The sequence below is a fragment of the Pungitius pungitius genome, chromosome 21 (genome assembly GCF_949316345.1).
Source record: "Pungitius pungitius chromosome 21, fPunPun2.1, whole genome shotgun sequence".
Taxonomy (NCBI): domain Eukaryota; kingdom Metazoa; phylum Chordata; class Actinopteri; order Perciformes; family Gasterosteidae; genus Pungitius; species Pungitius pungitius.
Genome location: NC_084920.1, coordinates 10,946,851 through 10,969,248, shown reverse-complemented (window position 1 = coordinate 10,969,248; position 22,398 = coordinate 10,946,851). Strand labels below are relative to the sequence as shown.

At 41.2% G+C, this 22,398-nt stretch overlaps 56 non-coding genes across 56 annotated transcripts; all 56 read left to right on the top strand.

Annotated features, from left to right (window-relative positions):
* Positions 1–36: 36 nt before the first annotated feature.
* Positions 37–109, top strand: trnar-ucg (transfer RNA arginine (anticodon UCG)). The gene has a single exon. It is a non-coding gene; the product is annotated as a tRNA-Arg (tRNA).
* Positions 110–340: 231 nt separating this feature from the next.
* trnai-aau (transfer RNA isoleucine (anticodon AAU)) lies at positions 341–414 on the top strand. The gene has a single exon. It is a non-coding gene; the product is annotated as a tRNA-Ile (tRNA).
* Positions 415–772: 358 nt separating this feature from the next.
* Positions 773–845, top strand: trnar-ucg (transfer RNA arginine (anticodon UCG)). Its single transcript has one exon. It is a non-coding gene; the product is annotated as a tRNA-Arg (tRNA).
* Positions 846–1,070: 225 nt separating this feature from the next.
* trnai-aau (transfer RNA isoleucine (anticodon AAU)) lies at positions 1,071–1,144 on the top strand. The gene has a single exon. It is a non-coding gene; the product is annotated as a tRNA-Ile (tRNA).
* A 660-nt stretch (positions 1,145–1,804) lies between these two features.
* Positions 1,805–1,878, top strand: trnai-aau (transfer RNA isoleucine (anticodon AAU)). Its single transcript has one exon. It is a non-coding gene; the product is annotated as a tRNA-Ile (tRNA).
* Positions 1,879–2,235: 357 nt separating this feature from the next.
* On the top strand, positions 2,236–2,308 carry trnar-ucg (transfer RNA arginine (anticodon UCG)). Its single transcript has one exon. It is a non-coding gene; the product is annotated as a tRNA-Arg (tRNA).
* A 231-nt stretch (positions 2,309–2,539) lies between these two features.
* On the top strand, positions 2,540–2,613 carry trnai-aau (transfer RNA isoleucine (anticodon AAU)). The gene has a single exon. It is a non-coding gene; the product is annotated as a tRNA-Ile (tRNA).
* Positions 2,614–2,793: 180 nt separating this feature from the next.
* Positions 2,794–2,866, top strand: trnar-ucg (transfer RNA arginine (anticodon UCG)). The gene has a single exon. It is a non-coding gene; the product is annotated as a tRNA-Arg (tRNA).
* A 231-nt stretch (positions 2,867–3,097) lies between these two features.
* Positions 3,098–3,171, top strand: trnai-aau (transfer RNA isoleucine (anticodon AAU)). The gene has a single exon. It is a non-coding gene; the product is annotated as a tRNA-Ile (tRNA).
* A 358-nt stretch (positions 3,172–3,529) lies between these two features.
* Positions 3,530–3,602, top strand: trnar-ucg (transfer RNA arginine (anticodon UCG)). Its single transcript has one exon. It is a non-coding gene; the product is annotated as a tRNA-Arg (tRNA).
* A 225-nt stretch (positions 3,603–3,827) lies between these two features.
* Positions 3,828–3,901, top strand: trnai-aau (transfer RNA isoleucine (anticodon AAU)). Its single transcript has one exon. It is a non-coding gene; the product is annotated as a tRNA-Ile (tRNA).
* Positions 3,902–4,561: 660 nt separating this feature from the next.
* On the top strand, positions 4,562–4,635 carry trnai-aau (transfer RNA isoleucine (anticodon AAU)). Its single transcript has one exon. It is a non-coding gene; the product is annotated as a tRNA-Ile (tRNA).
* A 357-nt stretch (positions 4,636–4,992) lies between these two features.
* On the top strand, positions 4,993–5,065 carry trnar-ucg (transfer RNA arginine (anticodon UCG)). The gene has a single exon. It is a non-coding gene; the product is annotated as a tRNA-Arg (tRNA).
* Positions 5,066–5,296: 231 nt separating this feature from the next.
* Positions 5,297–5,370, top strand: trnai-aau (transfer RNA isoleucine (anticodon AAU)). The gene has a single exon. It is a non-coding gene; the product is annotated as a tRNA-Ile (tRNA).
* Positions 5,371–5,550: 180 nt separating this feature from the next.
* Positions 5,551–5,623, top strand: trnar-ucg (transfer RNA arginine (anticodon UCG)). Its single transcript has one exon. It is a non-coding gene; the product is annotated as a tRNA-Arg (tRNA).
* A 231-nt stretch (positions 5,624–5,854) lies between these two features.
* trnai-aau (transfer RNA isoleucine (anticodon AAU)) lies at positions 5,855–5,928 on the top strand. Its single transcript has one exon. It is a non-coding gene; the product is annotated as a tRNA-Ile (tRNA).
* Positions 5,929–6,286: 358 nt separating this feature from the next.
* Positions 6,287–6,359, top strand: trnar-ucg (transfer RNA arginine (anticodon UCG)). Its single transcript has one exon. It is a non-coding gene; the product is annotated as a tRNA-Arg (tRNA).
* A 225-nt stretch (positions 6,360–6,584) lies between these two features.
* trnai-aau (transfer RNA isoleucine (anticodon AAU)) lies at positions 6,585–6,658 on the top strand. The gene has a single exon. It is a non-coding gene; the product is annotated as a tRNA-Ile (tRNA).
* A 660-nt stretch (positions 6,659–7,318) lies between these two features.
* Positions 7,319–7,392, top strand: trnai-aau (transfer RNA isoleucine (anticodon AAU)). Its single transcript has one exon. It is a non-coding gene; the product is annotated as a tRNA-Ile (tRNA).
* A 357-nt stretch (positions 7,393–7,749) lies between these two features.
* On the top strand, positions 7,750–7,822 carry trnar-ucg (transfer RNA arginine (anticodon UCG)). Its single transcript has one exon. It is a non-coding gene; the product is annotated as a tRNA-Arg (tRNA).
* Positions 7,823–8,053: 231 nt separating this feature from the next.
* Positions 8,054–8,127, top strand: trnai-aau (transfer RNA isoleucine (anticodon AAU)). The gene has a single exon. It is a non-coding gene; the product is annotated as a tRNA-Ile (tRNA).
* Positions 8,128–8,485: 358 nt separating this feature from the next.
* trnar-ucg (transfer RNA arginine (anticodon UCG)) lies at positions 8,486–8,558 on the top strand. Its single transcript has one exon. It is a non-coding gene; the product is annotated as a tRNA-Arg (tRNA).
* A 225-nt stretch (positions 8,559–8,783) lies between these two features.
* On the top strand, positions 8,784–8,857 carry trnai-aau (transfer RNA isoleucine (anticodon AAU)). Its single transcript has one exon. It is a non-coding gene; the product is annotated as a tRNA-Ile (tRNA).
* A 660-nt stretch (positions 8,858–9,517) lies between these two features.
* trnai-aau (transfer RNA isoleucine (anticodon AAU)) lies at positions 9,518–9,591 on the top strand. Its single transcript has one exon. It is a non-coding gene; the product is annotated as a tRNA-Ile (tRNA).
* A 357-nt stretch (positions 9,592–9,948) lies between these two features.
* On the top strand, positions 9,949–10,021 carry trnar-ucg (transfer RNA arginine (anticodon UCG)). The gene has a single exon. It is a non-coding gene; the product is annotated as a tRNA-Arg (tRNA).
* A 231-nt stretch (positions 10,022–10,252) lies between these two features.
* On the top strand, positions 10,253–10,326 carry trnai-aau (transfer RNA isoleucine (anticodon AAU)). Its single transcript has one exon. It is a non-coding gene; the product is annotated as a tRNA-Ile (tRNA).
* Positions 10,327–10,506: 180 nt separating this feature from the next.
* On the top strand, positions 10,507–10,579 carry trnar-ucg (transfer RNA arginine (anticodon UCG)). The gene has a single exon. It is a non-coding gene; the product is annotated as a tRNA-Arg (tRNA).
* A 231-nt stretch (positions 10,580–10,810) lies between these two features.
* Positions 10,811–10,884, top strand: trnai-aau (transfer RNA isoleucine (anticodon AAU)). Its single transcript has one exon. It is a non-coding gene; the product is annotated as a tRNA-Ile (tRNA).
* A 358-nt stretch (positions 10,885–11,242) lies between these two features.
* Positions 11,243–11,315, top strand: trnar-ucg (transfer RNA arginine (anticodon UCG)). The gene has a single exon. It is a non-coding gene; the product is annotated as a tRNA-Arg (tRNA).
* A 231-nt stretch (positions 11,316–11,546) lies between these two features.
* On the top strand, positions 11,547–11,620 carry trnai-aau (transfer RNA isoleucine (anticodon AAU)). The gene has a single exon. It is a non-coding gene; the product is annotated as a tRNA-Ile (tRNA).
* Positions 11,621–11,977: 357 nt separating this feature from the next.
* trnar-ucg (transfer RNA arginine (anticodon UCG)) lies at positions 11,978–12,050 on the top strand. The gene has a single exon. It is a non-coding gene; the product is annotated as a tRNA-Arg (tRNA).
* Positions 12,051–12,275: 225 nt separating this feature from the next.
* On the top strand, positions 12,276–12,349 carry trnai-aau (transfer RNA isoleucine (anticodon AAU)). The gene has a single exon. It is a non-coding gene; the product is annotated as a tRNA-Ile (tRNA).
* Positions 12,350–13,009: 660 nt separating this feature from the next.
* Positions 13,010–13,083, top strand: trnai-aau (transfer RNA isoleucine (anticodon AAU)). The gene has a single exon. It is a non-coding gene; the product is annotated as a tRNA-Ile (tRNA).
* A 180-nt stretch (positions 13,084–13,263) lies between these two features.
* trnar-ucg (transfer RNA arginine (anticodon UCG)) lies at positions 13,264–13,336 on the top strand. The gene has a single exon. It is a non-coding gene; the product is annotated as a tRNA-Arg (tRNA).
* A 231-nt stretch (positions 13,337–13,567) lies between these two features.
* Positions 13,568–13,641, top strand: trnai-aau (transfer RNA isoleucine (anticodon AAU)). Its single transcript has one exon. It is a non-coding gene; the product is annotated as a tRNA-Ile (tRNA).
* Positions 13,642–13,998: 357 nt separating this feature from the next.
* On the top strand, positions 13,999–14,071 carry trnar-ucg (transfer RNA arginine (anticodon UCG)). The gene has a single exon. It is a non-coding gene; the product is annotated as a tRNA-Arg (tRNA).
* A 231-nt stretch (positions 14,072–14,302) lies between these two features.
* Positions 14,303–14,376, top strand: trnai-aau (transfer RNA isoleucine (anticodon AAU)). Its single transcript has one exon. It is a non-coding gene; the product is annotated as a tRNA-Ile (tRNA).
* Positions 14,377–14,556: 180 nt separating this feature from the next.
* Positions 14,557–14,629, top strand: trnar-ucg (transfer RNA arginine (anticodon UCG)). Its single transcript has one exon. It is a non-coding gene; the product is annotated as a tRNA-Arg (tRNA).
* A 231-nt stretch (positions 14,630–14,860) lies between these two features.
* Positions 14,861–14,934, top strand: trnai-aau (transfer RNA isoleucine (anticodon AAU)). Its single transcript has one exon. It is a non-coding gene; the product is annotated as a tRNA-Ile (tRNA).
* A 662-nt stretch (positions 14,935–15,596) lies between these two features.
* Positions 15,597–15,670, top strand: trnai-aau (transfer RNA isoleucine (anticodon AAU)). The gene has a single exon. It is a non-coding gene; the product is annotated as a tRNA-Ile (tRNA).
* A 357-nt stretch (positions 15,671–16,027) lies between these two features.
* trnar-ucg (transfer RNA arginine (anticodon UCG)) lies at positions 16,028–16,100 on the top strand. The gene has a single exon. It is a non-coding gene; the product is annotated as a tRNA-Arg (tRNA).
* A 225-nt stretch (positions 16,101–16,325) lies between these two features.
* Positions 16,326–16,399, top strand: trnai-aau (transfer RNA isoleucine (anticodon AAU)). The gene has a single exon. It is a non-coding gene; the product is annotated as a tRNA-Ile (tRNA).
* Positions 16,400–17,060: 661 nt separating this feature from the next.
* trnai-aau (transfer RNA isoleucine (anticodon AAU)) lies at positions 17,061–17,134 on the top strand. The gene has a single exon. It is a non-coding gene; the product is annotated as a tRNA-Ile (tRNA).
* Positions 17,135–17,491: 357 nt separating this feature from the next.
* On the top strand, positions 17,492–17,564 carry trnar-ucg (transfer RNA arginine (anticodon UCG)). Its single transcript has one exon. It is a non-coding gene; the product is annotated as a tRNA-Arg (tRNA).
* A 231-nt stretch (positions 17,565–17,795) lies between these two features.
* Positions 17,796–17,869, top strand: trnai-aau (transfer RNA isoleucine (anticodon AAU)). Its single transcript has one exon. It is a non-coding gene; the product is annotated as a tRNA-Ile (tRNA).
* Positions 17,870–18,353: 484 nt separating this feature from the next.
* trnai-aau (transfer RNA isoleucine (anticodon AAU)) lies at positions 18,354–18,427 on the top strand. The gene has a single exon. It is a non-coding gene; the product is annotated as a tRNA-Ile (tRNA).
* A 180-nt stretch (positions 18,428–18,607) lies between these two features.
* trnar-ucg (transfer RNA arginine (anticodon UCG)) lies at positions 18,608–18,680 on the top strand. Its single transcript has one exon. It is a non-coding gene; the product is annotated as a tRNA-Arg (tRNA).
* A 231-nt stretch (positions 18,681–18,911) lies between these two features.
* On the top strand, positions 18,912–18,985 carry trnai-aau (transfer RNA isoleucine (anticodon AAU)). Its single transcript has one exon. It is a non-coding gene; the product is annotated as a tRNA-Ile (tRNA).
* Positions 18,986–19,342: 357 nt separating this feature from the next.
* Positions 19,343–19,415, top strand: trnar-ucg (transfer RNA arginine (anticodon UCG)). The gene has a single exon. It is a non-coding gene; the product is annotated as a tRNA-Arg (tRNA).
* A 231-nt stretch (positions 19,416–19,646) lies between these two features.
* trnai-aau (transfer RNA isoleucine (anticodon AAU)) lies at positions 19,647–19,720 on the top strand. The gene has a single exon. It is a non-coding gene; the product is annotated as a tRNA-Ile (tRNA).
* Positions 19,721–19,900: 180 nt separating this feature from the next.
* Positions 19,901–19,973, top strand: trnar-ucg (transfer RNA arginine (anticodon UCG)). The gene has a single exon. It is a non-coding gene; the product is annotated as a tRNA-Arg (tRNA).
* Positions 19,974–20,203: 230 nt separating this feature from the next.
* trnai-aau (transfer RNA isoleucine (anticodon AAU)) lies at positions 20,204–20,277 on the top strand. The gene has a single exon. It is a non-coding gene; the product is annotated as a tRNA-Ile (tRNA).
* A 357-nt stretch (positions 20,278–20,634) lies between these two features.
* Positions 20,635–20,707, top strand: trnar-ucg (transfer RNA arginine (anticodon UCG)). Its single transcript has one exon. It is a non-coding gene; the product is annotated as a tRNA-Arg (tRNA).
* Positions 20,708–20,932: 225 nt separating this feature from the next.
* trnai-aau (transfer RNA isoleucine (anticodon AAU)) lies at positions 20,933–21,006 on the top strand. The gene has a single exon. It is a non-coding gene; the product is annotated as a tRNA-Ile (tRNA).
* A 660-nt stretch (positions 21,007–21,666) lies between these two features.
* trnai-aau (transfer RNA isoleucine (anticodon AAU)) lies at positions 21,667–21,740 on the top strand. The gene has a single exon. It is a non-coding gene; the product is annotated as a tRNA-Ile (tRNA).
* A 357-nt stretch (positions 21,741–22,097) lies between these two features.
* Positions 22,098–22,169, top strand: trnar-ucg (transfer RNA arginine (anticodon UCG)). Its single transcript has one exon. It is a non-coding gene; the product is annotated as a tRNA-Arg (tRNA).
* The last annotated feature ends 229 nt before the right edge of the window (positions 22,170–22,398 follow it).

The window sequence follows — 22,398 nt, the reverse complement described above, 5'->3', positions numbered from 1 at the left end:
AAAGCACTTGTAAAATGTGAAAGTCTTGCTTTCTGTGACCACGTGGCCTAATGGACAAGGCGTCTGACTTCGGATCAGAAGATTGAGGGTTCGAGTCCCTTCGTGGTTGAAAATTGGAAGTTCGTCGAAAGAAGCTTGGTGAAACCATGAATTTTATCTGCTAGAAGCGTCAATGCTCCCAACACAATGGCATTTCCTTTTGCTTCCTCAATGGGAACTTTGCAACTGAAGATGATAGGCACTCACACTCAGTTGACAGTTTTATGCTGCTTGCATTTTAGAATGTCTTTTCTGGAAAACTGTCTGGATTTAGTGGAGTTGGATGAGACCTTTAGGCATGGGCCGGTTAGCTCAGATGGTCAGAGCGTGGTGCTAATAACGCCAAGGTCATGGGTTCAATCCCCATACTGGCCAACAATATGGAAAGGGAAGAAAACGACCTCCAACTATTTAGTGTTATTTGCGCTTAACAAAAGCTTTTATTGCAAGGAAAAGTCCAAAAGAAAGTCAGCTGCTAGTTCAGGCTCCCCAAGTTTAATAATCTACCTTCATCCAAAGGTTTTTTGTGTGAAAAACACATCCGTCCTCTCTACTAAAGCCCAGCAAGTAGTTTATCACACCTAAAGACGATCAAAAACTGGTAACATTTTGCTAGGTAACATGCTTGAAAAAAATACAAATGATAAGGTATGTTTTCAAAGATTCCACTGTGCCCCAATCGTTTTTCAATTTTACAATAGCACTTGTAAAATGTGAAAGTCTTGCTTTCTGCGACCACGTGGCCTAATGGACAAGGCGTCTGACTTCGGATCAGAAGATTGAGGGTTCGAGTCCCTTCGTGGTTGAAAATTGCAAGTTCTTCGTGAGAAGCTTGGTAAAACCATGAATTGTATCTGCTAGAAGCGTCAATGCTCCCAACACAATGGCTTTTGCTTCCTCAATGGGAACTTTGCAACTGAAGATGATAGGCACTCACACTCAGTTGACAGTTTTATGCTGCCTGCATTTTAGAACGTCTTTTGTGGAAAACTGTCTGGATTTAGTGGAGTTGGATGAGACCTTTGAGCATGGGCCGGTTAGCTCAGATGGTTAGAGCGTGGTGCTAATAACGCCAAGGTCATGGGTTCAATCCCCATACTGGCCAACAATATGGAAAGGGTTGAAACGACCTCCAACTATTTAGTGTTATTTGCGCTTAACAAAAGCTTTTATTGCAAGGAAAAGTCCAAAAGAAAGTCAGCTGCTAGTTCATGCTCCTCAAGTTTAATAATCTACCTTCATCCAAAGAATTTTTGTGTGAAAAACCCATCCGTCCTCTCTACTAAAGCCCAGCAAGTAGTTTATCACACCTAAAGACGATCAAAAACTGGTAACATTTTGCTAGGTAACATGCTTGAAAAAAATACAAATGATAATGTATGTTTTCAAAGATTCCACTGTGCCCCAATCGTTTTTCAATTTTACAATAGCACTTGTAAAATGTGAAATTCTTGCTTTCTGCGACCACGTGGCCTAATGGATAAGGCGTCTGACTTAGGATCAGAAGATTCAGGGTTCGAGTCCCTTCGTGGTTGACAATTGCAAGTTCTTCGTAAGATGCTTGGTGAAACCATGAATTGTATCTGCTAGAAGCGTCAATGCTCCCAACAAATGACATTTCCTTTTGCATCTTCAATGGGAACTTTACAACTGAAGATGATAGGCACTGACACTCAGTTGACAGTTTTATGCTGCCTGCATTTTAGAACGTCTTTTCTGGAAAACTGTCTGGATTTAGTGGAGTTGGATGAGACCTTTGGGCATGGGCCGGTTAGCTCAGATGGTCAGAGCGTGGTGCTAATAACGCCAAGGTCATGGGTTCAATCCCCATACTGGCCAACAATATGGAAAGGGTTGAAACGACCTCCAACTATTTAGTGTTATTTGCGCTTAACAAAAGCTTTTATTGCAAGGAAAAGTCCAAAAGAAAGTCAGCTGCTAGTTCATGCTCCCCAAGTTTAATAATCTACCTTCATCCAAAGAATTTTTGTGTGAAAAACCCATCCGTCCTCTCTACTAAAGCCCAGCAAGTAGTTTATCACACCTAAAGACGATCAAAAACTGGTAACATTTTGCTAGGTAACATGCTTGAAAAAAATACAAATGATAATGTATGTTTTCAAAGATTCCACTGTGCCCCAATCGTTTTTCAATTTTACAAAAGCACTTGTAAAATGTGAAAGTCTTGCTTTCTGTGACCACGTGGCCTAATGGACAAGGCGTCTGACTTCGGATCAGAAGATTGAGGGGTCGAGTCCCTTCGTGGTTGAAAATTGGAAGTTCGTCGAAAGAAGCTTGGTGAAACCATGAATTTTATCTGCTAGAAGCGTCAATGCTCCCAACACAATGGCATTTCCTTTTGCTTCCTCAATGGGAACTTTGCAACTGAAGATGATAGGCACTCACACTCAGTTGACAGTTTTATGCTGCTTGCATTTTAGAATGTCTTTTCTGGAAAACTGTCTGGATTTAGTGGAGTTGGATGAGACCTTTAGGCATGGGCCGGTTAGCTCAGATGGTCAGAGCGTGGTGCTAATAACGCCAAGGTCATGGGTTCAATCCCCATACTGGCCAACAATATGGAAAGGCTAGTTTATCACACCTAAAGACGATCAAAAACTGGTAACTTTTTGCTGGGTAACATGCTTGAAAAAAGTACAAATGATAATGTATGTTTTCAAAGATTCCACTGTGCCCCAATCGTTTTTCAATTTTATAATAGCACTTGTAAAATGTGAAAGTCTTGCTTTCTGTGACCACGTGGCCTAATGGACAAGGCGTCTGACTTCGGATCAGAAGATTGAGGGTTCGAGTCCCTTCGTGGTTGAAAATTGGAAGTTCGTCGAAAGAAGCTTGGTGAAACCATGAATTTTATCTGCTAGAAGCGTCAATGCTCCCAACACAATGGCATTTCCTTTTGCTTCCTCAATGGGAACTTTGCAACTGAAGATGATAGGCACTCACACTCAGTTGACAGTTTTATGCTGCTTGCATTTTAGAATGTCTTTTCTGGAAAACTGTCTGGATTTAGTGGAGTTGGATGAGACCTTTAGGCATGGGCCGGTTAGCTCAGATGGTCAGAGCGTGGTGCTAATAACGCCAAGGTCATGGGTTCAATCCCCATACTGGCCAACAATATGGAAAGGGAAGAAAACGACCTCCAACTATTTAGTGTTATTTGCGCTTAACAAAAGCTTTTATTGCAAGGAAAAGTCCAAAAGAAAGTCAGCTGCTAGTTCAGGCTCCCCAAGTTTAATAATCTACCTTCATCCAAAGGTTTTTTGTGTGAAAAACACATCCGTCCTCTCTACTAAAGCCCAGCAAGTAGTTTATCACACCTAAAGACGATCAAAAACTGGTAACATTTTGCTAGGTAACATGCTTGAAAAAAATACAAATGATAAGGTATGTTTTCAAAGATTCCACTGTGCCCCAATCGTTTTTCAATTTTACAATAGCACTTGTAAAATGTGAAAGTCTTGCTTTCTGCGACCACGTGGCCTAATGGACAAGGCGTCTGACTTCGGATCAGAAGATTGAGGGTTCGAGTCCCTTCGTGGTTGAAAATTGCAAGTTCTTCGTGAGAAGGTTGGTAAAACCATGAATTGTATCTGCTAGAAGCGTCAATGCTCCCAACACAATGGCTTTTGCTTCCTCAATGGGAACTTTGCAACTGAAGATGATAGGCACTCACACTCAGTTGACAGTTTTATGCTGCCTGCATTTTAGAACGTCTTTTGTGGAAAACTGTCTGGATTTAGTGGAGTTGGATGAGACCTTTGAGCATGGGCCGGTTAGCTCAGATGGTTAGAGCGTGGTGCTAATAACGCCAAGGTCATGGGTTCAATCCCCATACTGGCCAACAATATGGAAAGGGTTGAAACGACCTCCAACTATTTAGTGTTATTTGCGCTTAACAAAAGCTTTTATTGCAAGGAAAAGTCCAAAAGAAAGTCAGCTGCTAGTTCATGCTCCTCAAGTTTAATAATCTACCTTCATCCAAAGAATTTTTGTGTGAAAAACCCATCCGTCCTCTCTACTAAAGCCCAGCAAGTAGTTTATCACACCTAAAGACGATCAAAAACTGGTAACATTTTGCTAGGTAACATGCTTGAAAAAAATACAAATGATAATGTATGTTTTCAAAGATTCCACTGTGCCCCAATCGTTTTTCAATTTTACAATAGCACTTGTAAAATGTGAAATTCTTGCTTTCTGCGACCACGTGGCCTAATGGATAAGGCGTCTGACTTAGGATCAGAAGATTCAGGGTTCGAGTCCCTTCGTGGTTGACAATTGCAAGTTCTTCGTAAGATGCTTGGTGAAACCATGAATTGTATCTGCTAGAAGCGTCAATGCTCCCAACAAATGACATTTCCTTTTGCATCTTCAATGGGAACTTTACAACTGAAGATGATAGGCACTGACACTCAGTTGACAGTTTTATGCTGCCTGCATTTTAGAACGTCTTTTCTGGAAAACTGTCTGGATTTAGTGGAGTTGGATGAGACCTTTGGGCATGGGCCGGTTAGCTCAGATGGTCAGAGCGTGGTGCTAATAACGCCAAGGTCATGGGTTCAATCCCCATACTGGCCAACAATATGGAAAGGGTTGAAACGACCTCCAACTATTTAGTGTTATTTGCGCTTAACAAAAGCTTTTATTGCAAGGAAAAGTCCAAAAGAAAGTCAGCTGCTAGTTCATGCTCCCCAAGTTTAATAATCTACCTTCATCCAAAGAATTTTTGTGTGAAAAACCCATCCGTCCTCTCTACTAAAGCCCAGCAAGTAGTTTATCACACCTAAAGACGATCAAAAACTGGTAACATTTTGCTAGGTAACATGCTTGAAAAAAATACAAATGATAATGTATGTTTTCAAAGATTCCACTGTGCCCCAATCGTTTTTCAATTTTACAAAAGCACTTGTAAAATGTGAAAGTCTTGCTTTCTGTGACCACGTGGCCTAATGGACAAGGCGTCTGACTTCGGATCAGAAGATTGAGGGGTCGAGTCCCTTCGTGGTTGAAAATTGGAAGTTCGTCGAAAGAAGCTTGGTGAAACCATGAATTTTATCTGCTAGAAGCGTCAATGCTCCCAACACAATGGCATTTCCTTTTGCTTCCTCAATGGGAACTTTGCAACTGAAGATGATAGGCACTCACACTCAGTTGACAGTTTTATGCTGCTTGCATTTTAGAATGTCTTTTCTGGAAAACTGTCTGGATTTAGTGGAGTTGGATGAGACCTTTAGGCATGGGCCGGTTAGCTCAGATGGTCAGAGCGTGGTGCTAATAACGCCAAGGTCATGGGTTCAATCCCCATACTGGCCAACAAAATGGAAAGGCTAGTTTATCACACCTAAAGACGATCAAAAACTGGTAACTTTTTGCTGGGTAACATGCTTGAAAAAAGTACAAATGATAATGTATGTTTTCAAAGATTCCACTGTGCCCCAATCGTTTTTCAATTTTATAATAGCACTTGTAAAATGTGAAAGTCTTGCTTTCTGTGACCACGTGGCCTAATGGACAAGGCGTCTGACTTCGGATCAGAAGATTGAGGGTTCGAGTCCCTTCGTGGTTGAAAATTGGAAGTTCGTCGAAAGAAGCTTGGTGAAACCATGAATTTTATCTGCTAGAAGCGTCAATGCTCCCAACACAATGGCATTTCCTTTTGCTTCCTCAATGGGAACTTTGCAACTGAAGATGATAGGCACTCACACTCAGTTGACAGTTTTATGCTGCTTGCATTTTAGAATGTCTTTTCTGGAAAACTGTCTGGATTTAGTGGAGTTGGATGAGACCTTTAGGCATGGGCCGGTTAGCTCAGATGGTCAGAGCGTGGTGCTAATAACGCCAAGGTCATGGGTTCAATCCCCATACTGGCCAACAATATGGAAAGGGAAGAAAACGACCTCCAACTATTTAGTGTTATTTGCGCTTAACAAAAGCTTTTATTGCAAGGAAAAGTCCAAAAGAAAGTCAGCTGCTAGTTCAGGCTCCCCAAGTTTAATAATCTACCTTCATCCAAAGGTTTTTTGTGTGAAAAACACATCCGTCCTCTCTACTAAAGCCCAGCAAGTAGTTTATCACACCTAAAGACGATCAAAAACTGGTAACATTTTGCTAGGTAACATGCTTGAAAAAAATACAAATGATAAGGTATGTTTTCAAAGATTCCACTGTGCCCCAATCGTTTTTCAATTTTACAATAGCACTTGTAAAATGTGAAAGTCTTGCTTTCTGCGACCACGTGGCCTAATGGACAAGGCGTCTGACTTCGGATCAGAAGATTGAGGGTTCGAGTCCCTTCGTGGTTGAAAATTGCAAGTTCTTCGTGAGAAGGTTGGTAAAACCATGAATTGTATCTGCTAGAAGCGTCAATGCTCCCAACACAATGGCTTTTGCTTCCTCAATGGGAACTTTGCAACTGAAGATGATAGGCACTCACACTCAGTTGACAGTTTTATGCTGCCTGCATTTTAGAACGTCTTTTGTGGAAAACTGTCTGGATTTAGTGGAGTTGGATGAGACCTTTGAGCATGGGCCGGTTAGCTCAGATGGTTAGAGCGTGGTGCTAATAACGCCAAGGTCATGGGTTCAATCCCCATACTGGCCAACAATATGGAAAGGGTTGAAACGACCTCCAACTATTTAGTGTTATTTGCGCTTAACAAAAGCTTTTATTGCAAGGAAAAGTCCAAAAGAAAGTCAGCTGCTAGTTCATGCTCCTCAAGTTTAATAATCTACCTTCATCCAAAGAATTTTTGTGTGAAAAACCCATCCGTCCTCTCTACTAAAGCCCAGCAAGTAGTTTATCACACCTAAAGACGATCAAAAACTGGTAACATTTTGCTAGGTAACATGCTTGAAAAAAATACAAATGATAATGTATGTTTTCAAAGATTCCACTGTGCCCCAATCGTTTTTCAATTTTACAATAGCACTTGTAAAATGTGAAATTCTTGCTTTCTGCGACCACGTGGCCTAATGGATAAGGCGTCTGACTTAGGATCAGAAGATTCAGGGTTCGAGTCCCTTCGTGGTTGACAATTGCAAGTTCTTCGTAAGATGCTTGGTGAAACCATGAATTGTATCTGCTAGAAGCGTCAATGCTCCCAACAAATGACATTTCCTTTTGCATCTTCAATGGGAACTTTACAACTGAAGATGATAGGCACTGACACTCAGTTGACAGTTTTATGCTGCCTGCATTTTAGAACGTCTTTTCTGGAAAACTGTCTGGATTTAGTGGAGTTGGATGAGACCTTTGGGCATGGGCCGGTTAGCTCAGATGGTCAGAGCGTGGTGCTAATAACGCCAAGGTCATGGGTTCAATCCCCATACTGGCCAACAATATGGAAAGGGTTGAAACGACCTCCAACTATTTAGTGTTATTTGCGCTTAACAAAAGCTTTTATTGCAAGGAAAAGTCCAAAAGAAAGTCAGCTGCTAGTTCATGCTCCCCAAGTTTAATAATCTACCTTCATCCAAAGAATTTTTGTGTGAAAAACCCATCCGTCCTCTCTACTAAAGCCCAGCAAGTAGTTTATCACACCTAAAGACGATCAAAAACTGGTAACATTTTGCTAGGTAACATGCTTGAAAAAAGTACAAATGATAATGTATGTTTTCAAAGATTCCACTGTGCCCCAATCGTTTTTCAATTTTATAATAGCACTTGTAAAATGTGAAAGTCTTGCTTTCTGTGACCACGTGGCCTAATGGACAAGGCGTCTGACTTCGGATCAGAAGATTGAGGGTTCGAGTCCCTTCGTGGTTGAAAATTGGAAGTTCGTCGAAAGAAGCTTGGTGAAACCATGAATTTTATCTGCTAGAAGCGTCAATGCTCCCAACACAATGGCATTTCCTTTTGCTTCCTCAATGGGAACTTTGCAACTGAAGATGATAGGCACTCACACTCAGTTGACAGTTTTATGCTGCTTGCATTTTAGAATGTCTTTTCTGGAAAACTGTCTGGATTTAGTGGAGTTGGATGAGACCTTTAGGCATGGGCCGGTTAGCTCAGATGGTCAGAGCGTGGTGCTAATAACGCCAAGGTCATGGGTTCAATCCCCATACTGGCCAACAAAATGGAAAGGGAAGAAAACGACCTCCAACTATTTAGTGTTATTTGCGCTTAACAAAAGCTTTTATTGCAAGGAAAAGTCCAAAAGAAAGTCAGCTGCTAGTTCAGGCTCCCCAAGTTTAATAATCTACCTTCATCCAAAGGTTTTTTGTGTGAAAAACACATCCGTCCTCTCTACTAAAGCCCAGCAAGTAGTTTATCACACCTAAAGACGATCAAAAACTGGTAACATTTTGCTAGGTAACATGCTTGAAAAAAATACAAATGATAAGGTATGTTTTCAAAGATTCCACTGTGCCCCAATCGTTTTTCAATTTTACAATAGCACTTGTAAAATGTGAAAGTCTTGCTTTCTGCGACCACGTGGCCTAATGGACAAGGCGTCTGACTTCGGATCAGAAGATTGAGGGTTCGAGTCCCTTCGTGGTTGAAAATTGCAAGTTCTTCGTGAGAAGGTTGGTAAAACCATGAATTGTATCTGCTAGAAGCGTCAATGCTCCCAACACAATGGCTTTTGCTTCCTCAATGGGAACTTTGCAACTGAAGATGATAGGCACTCACACTCAGTTGACAGTTTTATGCTGCCTGCATTTTAGAACGTCTTTTGTGGAAAACTGTCTGGATTTAGTGGAGTTGGATGAGACCTTTGAGCATGGGCCGGTTAGCTCAGATGGTTAGAGCGTGGTGCTAATAACGCCAAGGTCATGGGTTCAATCCCCATACTGGCCAACAATATGGAAAGGGTTGAAACGACCTCCAACTATTTAGTGTTATTTGCGCTTAACAAAAGCTTTTATTGCAAGGAAAAGTCCAAAAGAAAGTCAGCTGCTAGTTCATGCTCCTCAAGTTTAATAATCTACCTTCATCCAAAGAATTTTTGTGTGAAAAACCCATCCGTCCTCTCTACTAAAGCCCAGCAAGTAGTTTATCACACCTAAAGACGATCAAAAACTGGTAACATTTTGCTAGGTAACATGCTTGAAAAAAATACAAATGATAATGTATGTTTTCAAAGATTCCACTGTGCCCCAATCGTTTTTCAATTTTACAATAGCACTTGTAAAATGTGAAATTCTTGCTTTCTGCGACCACGTGGCCTAATGGATAAGGCGTCTGACTTAGGATCAGAAGATTCAGGGTTCGAGTCCCTTCGTGGTTGACAATTGCAAGTTCTTCGTAAGATGCTTGGTGAAACCATGAATTGTATCTGCTAGAAGCGTCAATGCTCCCAACAAATGACATTTCCTTTTGCATCTTCAATGGGAACTTTACAACGGAAGATGATAGGCACTGACACTCAGTTGACAGTTTTATGCTGCCTGCATTTTAGAACGTCTTTTCTGGAAAACTGTCTGGATTTAGTGGAGTTGGATGAGACCTTTGGGCATGGGCCGGTTAGCTCAGATGGTCAGAGCGTGGTGCTAATAACGCCAAGGTCATGGGTTCAATCCCCATACTGGCCAACAATATGGAAAGGGTTGAAACGACCTCCAACTATTTAGTGTTATTTGCGCTTAACAAAAGCTTTTATTGCAAGGAAAAGTCCAAAAGAAAGTCAGCTGCTAGTTCATGCTCCCCAAGTTTAATAATCTACCTTCATCCAAAGAATTTTTGTGTGAAAAACCCATCCGTCCTCTCTACTAAAGCCCAGCAAGTAGTTTATCACACCTAAAGACGATCAAAAACTGGTAACATTTTGCTAGGTAACATGCTTGAAAAAAATACAAATGATAATGTATGTTTTCAAAGATTCCACTGTGCCCCAATCGTTTTTCAATTTTACAAAAGCACTTGTAAAATGTGAAAGTCTTGCTTTCTGTGACCACGTGGCCTAATGGACAAGGCGTCTGACTTCGGATCAGAAGATTGAGGGGTCGAGTCCCTTCGTGGTTGAAAATTGGAAGTTCGTCGAAAGAAGCTTGGTGAAACCATGAATTTTATCTGCTAGAAGCGTCAATGCTCCCAACACAATGGCATTTCCTTTTGCTTCCTCAATGGGAACTTTGCAACTGAAGATGATAGGCACTCACACTCAGTTGACAGTTTTATGCTGCTTGCATTTTAGAATGTCTTTTCTGGAAAACTGTCTGGATTTAGTGGAGTTGGATGAGACCTTTAGGCATGGGCCGGTTAGCTCAGATGGTCAGAGCGAGGTGGTAATAACGCCAAGGTCATGGGTTCAATCCCCATACTGGCCAACAATATGGAAAGGCTAGTTTATCACACCTAAAGACGATCAAAAACTGGTAACTTTTTGCTGGGTAACATGCTTGAAAAAAGTACAAATGATAATGTATGTTTTCAAAGATTCCACTGTGCCCCAATCGTTTTTCAATTTTATAATAGCACTTGTAAAATGTGAAAGTCTTGCTTTCTGTGACCACGTGGCTTAATGGACAAGGCGTCTGACTTCGGATCAGAAGATTGAGGGTTCGAGTCCCTTCGTGGTTGAAAATTGGAAGTTCGTCGAAAGAAGCTTGGTGAAACCATGAATTTTATCTGCTAGAAGCGTCAATGCTCCCAACACAATGGCATTTCCTTTTGCTTCCTCAATGGGAACTTTGCAACTGAAGATGATAGGCACTCACACTCAGTTGACAGTTTTATGCTGCTTGCATTTTAGAATGTCTTTTCTGGAAAACTGTCTGGATTTAGTGGAGTTGGATGAGACCTTTAGGCATGGGCCGGTTAGCTCAGATGGTCAGAGCGTGGTGCTAATAATGCCAAGGTCATGGGTTCAATCCCCATACTGGCCAACAATATGGAAAGGGTAGAAAACAACCTCCAACTATTTAGTGTTATTTGCGCTTAACAAAAGCTTTTATTGCAAGGAAAAGTCCAAAAGAAAGTCAGCTGCTAGTTCATGCTCCCCAAGTTTAATAATCTACCTTCATCCAAAGAATTTTTGTGTGAAAAACCCATCCGTCCTCTCTACTAAAGCCCAGCAAGTAGTTTATCACACCTAAAGACGATCAAAAACTGGTAACATTTTGCTAGGTAACATGCTTGAAAAAAATACAAATGATAATGTATGTTTTCAAAGATTCCACTGTGCCCCAATCGTTTTTCAATTTTACAAAAGCACTTGTAAAATGTGAAAGTCTTGCTTTCTGTGACCACGTGGCCTAATGGACAAGGCGTCTGACTTCGGATCAGAAGATTGAGGGGTCGAGTCCCTTCGTGGTTGAAAATTGGAAGTTCGTCGAAAGAAGCTTGGTGAAACCATGAATTTTATCTGCTAGAAGCGTCAATGCTCCCAACACAATGGCATTTCCTTTTGCTTCCTCAATGGGAACTTTGCAACTGAAGATGATAGGCACTCACACTCAGTTGACAGTTTTATGCTGCTTGCATTTTAGAATGTCTTTTCTGGAAAACTGTCTGGATTTAGTGGAGTTGGATGAGACCTTTAGGCATGGGCCGGTTAGCTCAGATGGTCAGAGCGTGGTGCTAATAACGCCAAGGTCATGGGTTCAATCCCCATACTGGCCAACAATATGGAAAGGGTTGAAACGACCTCCAACTATTTAGTGTTATTTGCGCTTAACAAAAGCTTTTATTGCAAGGAAAAGTCCAAAAGAAAGTCAGCTGCTAGTTCATGCTCCCCAAGTTTAATAATCTACCTTCATCCAAAGAATTTTTGTGTGAAAAACCCATCCGTCCTCTCTACTAAAGCCCAGCAAGTAGTTTATCACACCTAAAGACGATCAAAAACTGGTAACATTTTGCTAGGTAACATGCTTGAAAAAAATACAAATGATAATGTATGTTTTCAAAGATTCCACTGTGCCCCAATCGTTTTTCAATTTTACAAAAGCACTTGTAAAATGTGAAAGTCTTGCTTTCTGCGACCACGTGGCCTAATGGACAAGGCGTCTGACTTCGGATCAGAAGATTGAGGGTTCGAGTCCCTTCGTGGTTGAAAATTGCAAGTTCTTCGTGAGAAGCTTGGTAAAACCATGAATTGTATCTGCTAGAAGCGTCAATGCTCCCAACACAATGGCTTTTGCTTCCTCAATGGGAACTTTGCAACTGAAGATGATAGGCACTCACACTCAGTTGACAGTTTTATGCTGCCTGCATTTTAGAACGTCTTTTGTGGAAAACTGTCTGGATTTAGTGGAGTTGGATGAGACCTTTGAGCATGGGCCGGTTAGCTCAGATGGTTAGAGCGTGGTGCTAATAACACCAAGGTCATGGGTTCAATCCCCATACTGGCCAACAATATGGAAAGGGTTGAAACGACCTCCAACTATTTAGTGTTATTTGCGCTTAACAAAAGCTTTTATTGCAAGGAAAAGTCCAAAAGAAAGTCAGCTGCTAGTTCATGCTCCTCAAGTTTAATAATCTACCTTCATCCAAAGAATTTTTGTGTGAAAAACCCATCCGTCCTCTCTACTAAAGCCCAGCAAGTAGTTTATCACACCTAAAGACGATCAAAAACTGGTAACATTTTGCTAGGTAACATGCTTGAAAAAAATACAAATGATAATGTATGTTTTCAAAGATTCCACTGTGCCCCAATCGTTTTTCAATTTTACAATAGCACTTGTAAAATGTGAAATTCTTGCTTTCTGCGACCACGTGGCCTAATGGATAAGGCGTCTGACTTAGGATCAGAAGATTCAGGGTTCGAGTCCCTTCGTGGTTGACAATTGCAAGTTCTTCGTAAGATGCTTGGTGAAACCATGAATTGTATCTGCTAGAAGCGTCATTGCTCCCAACAAATGACATTTCCTTTTGCATCTTCAATGGGAACTTTACAACTGAAGATGATAGGCACTGACACTCAGTTGACAGTTTTATGCTGCTTGCATTTTAGAACGTCTTTTCTGGAAAACTGTCTGGATTTAGTGGAGTTGGATGAGACCTTTAGGCATCGGCCGGTTAGCTCAGATGGTCAGAGCGTGGTGCTAATAACGCCAAGGTCATGGGTTCAATCCCCATACTGGCCAACAATATGGAAAGGCTAGTTTATCACACCTAAAGACGATCAAAAACTGGTAACATTTTGCTGGGTAACATGCTTGAAAAAAGTACAAATGATAATGTATGTTTTCAAAGATTCCACTGTGCCCCAATCGTTTTTCAATTTTATAATAGCACTTGTAAAATGTGAAAGTCTTGCTTTCTGTGACCACGTGGCCTAATGGACAAGGCGTCTGACTTCGTATCAGAAGATTGAGGGTTCGAGTCCCTTCGTGGTTGAAAATTGGAAGTTCGTCGAAAGAAGCTTGGTGAAACCATGAATTTTATCTGCTAGAAGCGTCAATGCTCCCAACACAATGGCATTTCCTTTTGCTTCCTCAATGGGAAGTTTGCAACTGAAGATGATAGGCACTCACACTCAGTTGACAGTTTTATGCTGCTTGCATTTTAGAATGTCTTTTCTGGAAAACTGTCTGGATTTAGTGGAGTTGGATGAGACCTTTAGGCATGGGCCGGTTAGCTCAGATGGTCAGAGCGTGGTGCTAATAACGCCAAGGTCATGGGTTCAATCCCCATACTGGCCAACAATATGGAAAGGGTTGAAACGACCTCCAACTATTTAGTGTTATTTGCGCTTAACAAAAGCTTTTATTGCAAGGAAAAGTCCAAAAGAAAGTCAGCTGCTAGTTCATGCTCCCCAAGTTTAATAATCTACCTTCATCCAAAGAATTTTTGTGTGAAAAACCCATCCGTCCTCTCTACTAAAGCCCAGCAAGTAGTTTATCACACCTAAAGACGATCAAAAACTGGTAACATTTTGCTAGGTAACATGCTTGAAAAAAATACAAATGATAATGTATGTTTTCAAAGATTCCACTGTGCCCCAATCGTTTTTCAATTTTACAAAAGCACTTGTAAAATGTGAAAGTCTTGCTTTCTGTGACCACGTGGCCTAATGGACAAGGCGTCTGACTTCGGATCAGAAGATTGAGGGGTCGAGTCCCTTCGTGGTTGAAAATTGGAAGTTCGTCGAAAGAAGCTTGGTGAAACCATGAATTTTATCTGCTAGAAGCGTCAATGCTCCCAACACAATGGCATTTCCTTTTGCTTCCTCAATGGGAACTTTGCAACTGAAGATGATAGGCACTCACACTCAGTTGACAGTTTTATGCTGCTTGCATTTTAGAATGTCTTTTCTGGAAAACTGTCTGGATTTAGTGGAGTTGGATGAGACCTTTAGGCATGGGCCGGTTAGCTCAGATGGTCAGAGCGAGGTGGTAATAACGCCAAGGTCATGGGTTCAATCCCCATACTGGCCAACAATATGGAAAGGCTAGTTTATCACACCTAAAGACGATCAAAAACTGGTAACTTTTTGCTGGGTAACATGCTTGAAAAAAGTACAAATGATAATGTATGTTTTCAAAGATTCCACTGTGCCCCAATCGTTTTTCAATTTTATAATAGCACTTGTAAAATGTGAAAGTCTTGCTTTCTGTGACCACGTGGCTTAATGGACAAGGCGTCTGACTTCGGATCAGAAGATTGAGGGTTCGAGTCCCTTCGTGGTTGAAAATTGGAAGTTCGTCGAAAGAAGCTTGGTGAAACCATGAATTTTATCTGCTAGAAGCGTCAATGCTCCCAACACAATGGCATTTCCTTTTGCTTCCTCAATGGGAACTTTGCAACTGAAGATGATAGGCACTCACACTCAGTTGACAGTTTTATGCTGCTTGCATTTTAGAATGTCTTTTCTGGAAAACTGTCTGGATTTAGTGGAGTTGGATGAGACCTTTAGGCATGGGCCGGTTAGCTCAGATGGTCAGAGCGTGGTGCTAATAATGCCAAGGTCATGGGTTCAATCCCCATACTGGCCAACAATATGGAAAGGGTAGAAAACAACCTCCAACTATTTAGTGTTATTTGCGCTTAACAAAAGCTTTTATTGCAAGGAAAAGTCCAAAAGAAAGTCAGCTGCTAGTTCATGCTCCCCAAGTTTAATAATCTACCTTCATCCAAAGAATTTTTGTGTGAAAAACCCATCCGTCCTCTCTACTAAAGCCCAGCAAGTAGTTTATCACACCTAAAGACGATCAAAAACTGGTAACATTTTGCTAGGTAACATGCTTGAAAAAAATACAAATGATAATGTATGTTTTCAAAGATTCCACTGTGCCCCAATCGTTTTTCAATTTTACAAAAGCACTTGTAAAATGTGAAAGTCTTGCTTTCTGTGACCACGTGGCCTAATGGACAAGGCGTCTGACTTCGCATCAGAAGATTGAGGGGTCGAGTCCCTTCGTGGTTGAAAATTGGAAGTTCGTCGAAAGAAGCTTGGTGAAACCATGAATTTTATCTGCTAGAAGCGTCAATGCTCCCAACACAATGGCATTTCCTTTTGCTTCCTCAATGGGAACTTTGCAACTGAAGATGATAGGCACTCACACTCAGTTGACAGTTTTATGCTGCTTGCATTTTAGAATGTCTTTTCTGGAAAACTGTCTGGATTTAGTGGAGTTGGATGAGACCTTTAGGCATGGGCCGGTTAGCTCAGATGGTCAGAGCGTGGTGCTAATAACGCCAAGGTCATGGGTTCAATCCCCATACTGGCCAACAATATGGAAAGGGTTGAAACGACCTCCAACTATTTAGTGTTATTTGCGCTTAACAAAAGCTTTTATTGCAAGGAAAAGTCCAAAAGAAAGTCAGCTGCTAGTTCATGCTCCCCAAGTTTAATAATCTACCTTCATCCAAAGAATTTTTGTGTGAAAAACCCATCCGTCCTCTCTACTAAAGCCCAGCAAGTAGTTTATCACACCTAAAGACGATCAAAAACTGGTAACATTTTGCTAGGTAACATGCTTGAAAAAAATACAAATGATAATGTATGTTTTCAAAGATTCCACTGTGCCCCAATCGTTTTTCAATTTTACAAAAGCACTTGTAAAATGTGAAAGTCTTGCTTTCTGCGACCACGTGGCCTAATGGACAAGGCGTCTGACTTCGGATCAGAAGATTGAGGGTTCGAGTCCCTTCGTGGTTGAAAATTGCAAGTTCTTCGTGAGAAGCTTGGTAAAACCATGAATTGTATCTGCTAGAAGCGTCAATGCTCCCAACACAATGGCTTTTGCTTCCTCAATGGGAACTTTGCAACTGAAGATGATAGGCACTCACACTCAGTTGACAGTTTTATGCTGCCTGCATTTTAGAACGTCTTTTGTGGAAAACTGTCTGGATTTAGTGGAGTTGGATGAGACCTTTGAGCATGGGCCGGTTAGCTCAGATGGTTAGAGCGTGGTGCTAATAACACCAAGGTCATGGGTTCAATCCCCATACTGGCCAACAATATGGAAAGGGTTGAAACGACCTCCAACTATTTAGTGTTATTTGCGCTTAACAAAAGCTTTTATTGCAAGGAAAAGTCCAAAAGAAAGTCAGCTGCTAGTTCATGCTCCTCAAGTTTAATAATCTACCTTCATCCAAAGAATTTTTGTGTGAAAAACCCATCCGTCCTCTCTACTAAAGCCCAGCAAGTAGTTTATCACACCTAAAGACGATCAAAAACTGGTAACATTTTGCTAGGTAACATGCTTGAAAAAAATACAAATGATAATGTATGTTTTCAAAGATTCCACTGTGCCCCAATCGTTTTTCAATTTTACAATAGCACTTGTAAAATGTGAAATTCTTGCTTTCTGCGACCACGTGGCCTAATGGATAAGGCGTCTGACTTAGGATCAGAAGATTCAGGGTTCGAGTCCCTTCGTGGTTGACAATTGCAAGTTCTTCGTAAGATGCTTGGTGAAACCATGAATTTTATCTGCTAGAAGCGTCAATGCTCCCAACACAATGGCATTTCCTTTTGCTTCCTCAATGGGAACTTTGCAACTGAAGATGATAGGCACTCACACTCAGTTGACAGTTTTATGCTGCCTGCATTTTAGAACGTCTTTTCTGGAAAACTGTCTGGATTTAGTGGAGTTGGATGAGACCTTTGGGCATGGGCCGGTTAGCTCAGATGGTCAGAGCGTGGTGCTAATAACGCCAAGGTCATGGGTTCAATCCCCATACTGGCCAACAATATGGAAAGGGTTGAAACGACCTCCAACTATTTAGTGTTATTTGCGCTTAACAAAAGCTTTTATTGCAAGGAAAAGTCCAAAAGAAAGTCAGCTGCTAGTTCATGCTCCCCAAGTTTAATAATCTACCTTCATCCAAAGAATTTTTGTGTGAAAAACCCATCCGTCCTCTCTACTAAAGCCCAGCAAGTAGTTTATCACACCTAAAGACGATCAAAAACTGGTAACATTTTGCTAGGTAACATGCTTGAAAAAAATACAAATGATAATGTATGTTTTCAAAGATTCCACTGTGCCCCAATCGTTTTTCAATTTTACAAAAGCACTTGTAAAATGTGAAAGTCTTGCTTTCTGTGACCACGTGGCCTAATGGACAAGGCGTCTGACTTCGGATCAGAAGATTGAGGGGTCGAGTCCCTTCGTGGTTGAAAATTGGAAGTTCGTCGAAAGAAGCTTGGTGAAACCATGAATTTTATCTGCTAGAAGCGTCAATGCTCCCAACACAATGGCATTTCCTTTTGCTTCCTCAATGGGAACTTTGCAACTGAAGATGATAGGCACTCACACTCAGTTGACAGTTTTATGCTGCTTGCATTTTAGAATGTCTTTTCTGGAAAACTGTCTGGATTTAGTGGAGTTGGATGAGACCTTTAGGCATGGGCCGGTTAGCTCAGATGGTCAGAGCGAGGTGGTAATAACGCCAAGGTCATGGGTTCAATCCCCATACTGGCCAACAATATGGAAAGGCTAGTTTATCACACCTAAAGACGATCAAAAACTGGTAACTTTTTGCTGGGTAACATGCTTGAAAAAAATACAAATGATAATGTATGTTTTCAAAGATTCCACTGTGCCCCAATCGTTTTTCAATTTTACAAAAGCACTTGTAAAATGTGAAAGTCTTGCTTTCTGTGACCACGTGGCCTAATGGACAAGGCGTCTGACTTAGGATCAGAAGATTCAGGGTTCGAGTCCCTTCGTGGTTGACAATTGCAAGTTCTTCGTAAGATGCTTGGTGAAACCATGAATTGTATCTGCTAGAAGCGTCAATGCTCCCAACACAATGGCATTTCCTTTTGCTTCCTCAATGGGAACTTTGCAACTGAAGATGATAGGCACTCACACTCAGTTGACAGTTTTATGCTGCTTGCATTTTAGAACGTCTTTTCTGGAAAACTGTCTGGATTTAGTGGAGTTGGATGAGACCTTTAGGCATCGGCCGGTTAGCTCAGATGGTCAGAGCGTGGTGCTAATAACGCCAAGGTCATGGGTTCAATCCCCATACTGGCCAACAATATGGAAAGGCTAGTTTATCACACCTAAAGACGATCAAAAACTGGTAACATTTTGCTGGGTAACATGCTTGAAAAAAGTACAAATGATAATGTATGTTTTCAAAGATTCCACTGTGCCCCAATCGTTTTTCAATTTTATAATAGCACTTGTAAAATGTGAAAGTCTTGCTTTCTGTGACCACGTGGCCTAATGGACAAGGCGTCTGACTTCGTATCAGAAGATTGAGGGTTCGAGTCCCTTCGTGGTTGAAAATTGGAAGTTCGTCGAAAGAAGCTTGGTGAAACCATGAATTTTATCTGCTAGAAGCGTCAATGCTCCCAACACAATGGCATTTCCTTTTGCTTCCTCAATGGGAAGTTTGCAACTGAAGATGATAGGCACTCACACTCAGTTGACAGTTTTATGCTGCTTGCATTTTAGAATGTCTTTTCTGGAAAACTGTCTGGATTTAGTGGAGTTGGATGAGACCTTTAGGCATGGGCCGGTTAGCTCAGATGGTCAGAGCGTGGTGCTAATAACGCCAAGGTCATGGGTTCAATCCCCATACTGGCCAACAATATGGAAAGGGTTGAAACGACCTCCAACTATTTAGTGTTATTTGCGCTTAACAAAAGCTTTTATTGCAAGGAAAAGTCCAAAAGAAAGTCAGCTGCTAGTTCATGCTCCCCAAGTTTAATAATCTACCTTCATCCAAAGAATTTTTGTGTGAAAAACCCATCCGTCCTCTCTACTAAAGCCCAGCAAGTAGTTTATCACACCTAAAGACGATCAAAAACTGGTAACATTTTGCTAGGTAACATGCTTGAAAAAAATACAAATGATAATGTATGTTTTCAAAGATTCCACTGTGCCCCAATCGTTTTTCAATTTTACAAAAGCACTTGTAAAATGTGAAAGTCTTGCTTTCTGTGACCACGTGGCCTAATGGACAAGGCGTCTGACTTCGGATCAGAAGATTGAGGGGTCGAGTCCCTTCGTGGTTGAAAATTGGAAGTTCGTCGAAAGAAGCTTGGTGAAACCATGAATTTTATCTGCTAGAAGCGTCAATGCTCCCAACACAATGGCATTTCCTTTTGCTTCCTCAATGGGAACTTTGCAACTGAAGATGATAGGCACTCACACTCAGTTGACAGTTTTATGCTGCTTGCATTTTAGAATGTCTTTTCTGGAAAACTGTCTGGATTTAGTGGAGTTGGATGAGACCTTTAGGCATGGGCCGGTTAGCTCAGATGGTCAGAGCGAGGTGGTAATAACGCCAAGGTCATGGGTTCAATCCCCATACTGGCCAACAATATGGAAAGGCTAGTTTATCACACCTAAAGACGATCAGAAACTGGTAACTTTTTGCTGGGTAACATGCTTGAAAAAAATACAAATGATAATGTATGTTTTCAAAGATTCCACTGTGCCCCAATCGTTTTTCAATTTTACAAAAGCACTTGTAAAATGTGAAAGTCTTGCTTTCTGCGACCACGTGGCCTAATGGATAAGGCGTCTGACTTCGGATCAGAAGATTGAGGGTTCGAGTCCCTTCGTGGTTGACAATTGAAAGTTCTTCGTAAGATGCTTGGTGAAACCATGAATTGTATCTGCTAGAAGCGTCAATGCTCCCAACAAATGACATTTCCTTTTGCATCTTCAATGGGAACTTTACAACTGAAGATGATAGGCACTGACACTCAGTTGACAGTTTTATGCTGCCTGCATTTTAGAACGTCTTTTCTGGAAAACTGTCTGGATTTAGTGGAGTTGGATGAGACCTTTGGGCATGGGCCGGTTAGCTCAGATGGTCAGAGCGTGGTGCTAATAACGCCAAGGTCATGGGTTCAATCCCCATACTGGCCAACAATATGGAAAGGGTTGAAACGACCTCCAACTATTTAGTGTTATTTGCGCTTAACAAAAGCTTTTATTGCAAGGAAAAGTCCAAAAGAAAGTCAGCTGCTAGTTCATGCTCCCCAAGTTTAATAATCTACCTTCATCCAAAGAATTTTTGTGTGAAAAACCCATCCGTCCTCTCTACTAAAGCCCAGCAAGTAGTTTATCACACCTAAAGACGATCAAAAACTGGTAACATTTTGCTAGGTAACATGCTTGAAAAAAATACAAATGATAATGTATGTTTTCAAAGATTCCACTGTGCCCCAATCGTTTTTCAATTTTACAAAAGCACTTGTAAAATGTGAAAGTCTTGCTTTCTGCGACCACGTGGCCTAATGGACAAGGCGTCTGACTTCGGATCAGAAGATTGAGGGTTCGAGTCCCTTCGTGGTTGAAAATTGCAAGTTCTTCGTGAGAAGCTTGGTAAAACCATGAATTGTATCTGCTAGAAGCGTCAATGCTCCCAACACAATGGCTTTTGCTTCCTCAATGGGAACTTTGCAACTGAAGATGATAGGCACTCACACTCAGTTGACAGTTTTATGCTGCCTGCATTTTAGAATGTCTTTTCTGGAAAACTGTCTGGATTTAGTGGAGTTGGATGAGACCTTTGAGCATGGGCCGGTTAGCTCAGATGGTTAGAGCGTGGTGCTAATAACGCCAAGGTCATGGGTTCAATCCCCATACTGGCCAACAATATGGAAAGGGTTGAAACGACCTCCAACTATTTAGTGTTATTTGCGCTTAACAAAAGCTTTTATTGCAAGGAAAAGTCCAAAAGAAAGTCAGCTGCTAGTTCATGCTCCTCAAGTTTAATAATCTACCTTCATCCAAAGAATTTTTGTGTGAAAAACCCATCCGTCCTCTCTACTAAAGCCCAGCAAGTAGTTTATCACACCTAAAGACGATCAAAAACTGGTAACATTTTGCTAGGTAACATGCTTGAAAAAAATACAAATGATAATGTATGTTTTCAAAGATTCCACTGTGCCCCAATCGTTTTTCAATTTTACAATAGCACTTGTAAAATGTGAAATTCTTGCTTTCTGCGACCACGTGGCCTAATGGATAAGGCGTCTGACTTAGGATCAGAAGATTCAGGGTTCGAGTCCCTTCGTGGTTGACAATTGCAAGTTCTTCGTAAGATGCTTGGTGAAACCATGAATTGTATCTGCTAGAAGCGTCATTGCTCCCAACAAATGACATTTCCTTTTGCATCTTCAATGGGAACTTTACAACTGAAGATGATAGGCACTGACACTCAGTTGACAGTTTTATGCTGCCTGCATTTTAGAACGTCTTTTCTGGAAAACTGTCTGGATTTAGTGGAGTTGGATGAGACCTTTGGGCATGGGCCGGTTAGCTCAGATGGTCAGAGCGTGGTGCTAATAACGCCAAGGTCATGGGTTCAATCCCCATACTGGCCAACAATATGGAAAGGGTTGAAACGACCTCCAACTATTTAGTGTTATTTGCGCTTAACAAAAGCTTTTATTGCAAGGAAAAGTCCAAAAGAAAGTCAGCTGCTAGTTCATGCTCCCCAAGTTTAATAATCTACCTTCATCCAAAGAATTTTTGTGTGAAAAACCCATCCGTCCTCTCTACTAAAGCCCAGCAAGTAGTTTATCACACCTAAAGACGATCAAAAACTGGTAAAATTTTGCTAGGTAACATGCTTGAAAAAAATACAAATGATAATGTATGTTTTCAAAGATTCCACTGTGCCCCAATCGTTTTTCAATTTTACAAAAGCACTTGTAAAATGTGAAAGTCTTGCTTTCTGTGACCACGTGGCCTAATGGACAAGGCGTCTGACTTCGGATCAGAAGATGAGGGGTCGAGTCCCTTCGTGGTTGAAAATTGGAAGTTCGTCGAAAGAAGCTTGGTGAAACCATGAATTTTATCTGCTAGAAGCGTCAATGCTCCCAACACAATGGCATTTCCTTTTGCTTCCTCAATGGGAAGTTTGCAACTGAAGATGATAGGCACTCACACTCAGTTGACAGTTTTATGCTGCTTGCATTTTAGAATGTCTTTTCTGGAAAACTGTCTGGATTTAGTGGAGTTGGATGAGACCTTTAGGCA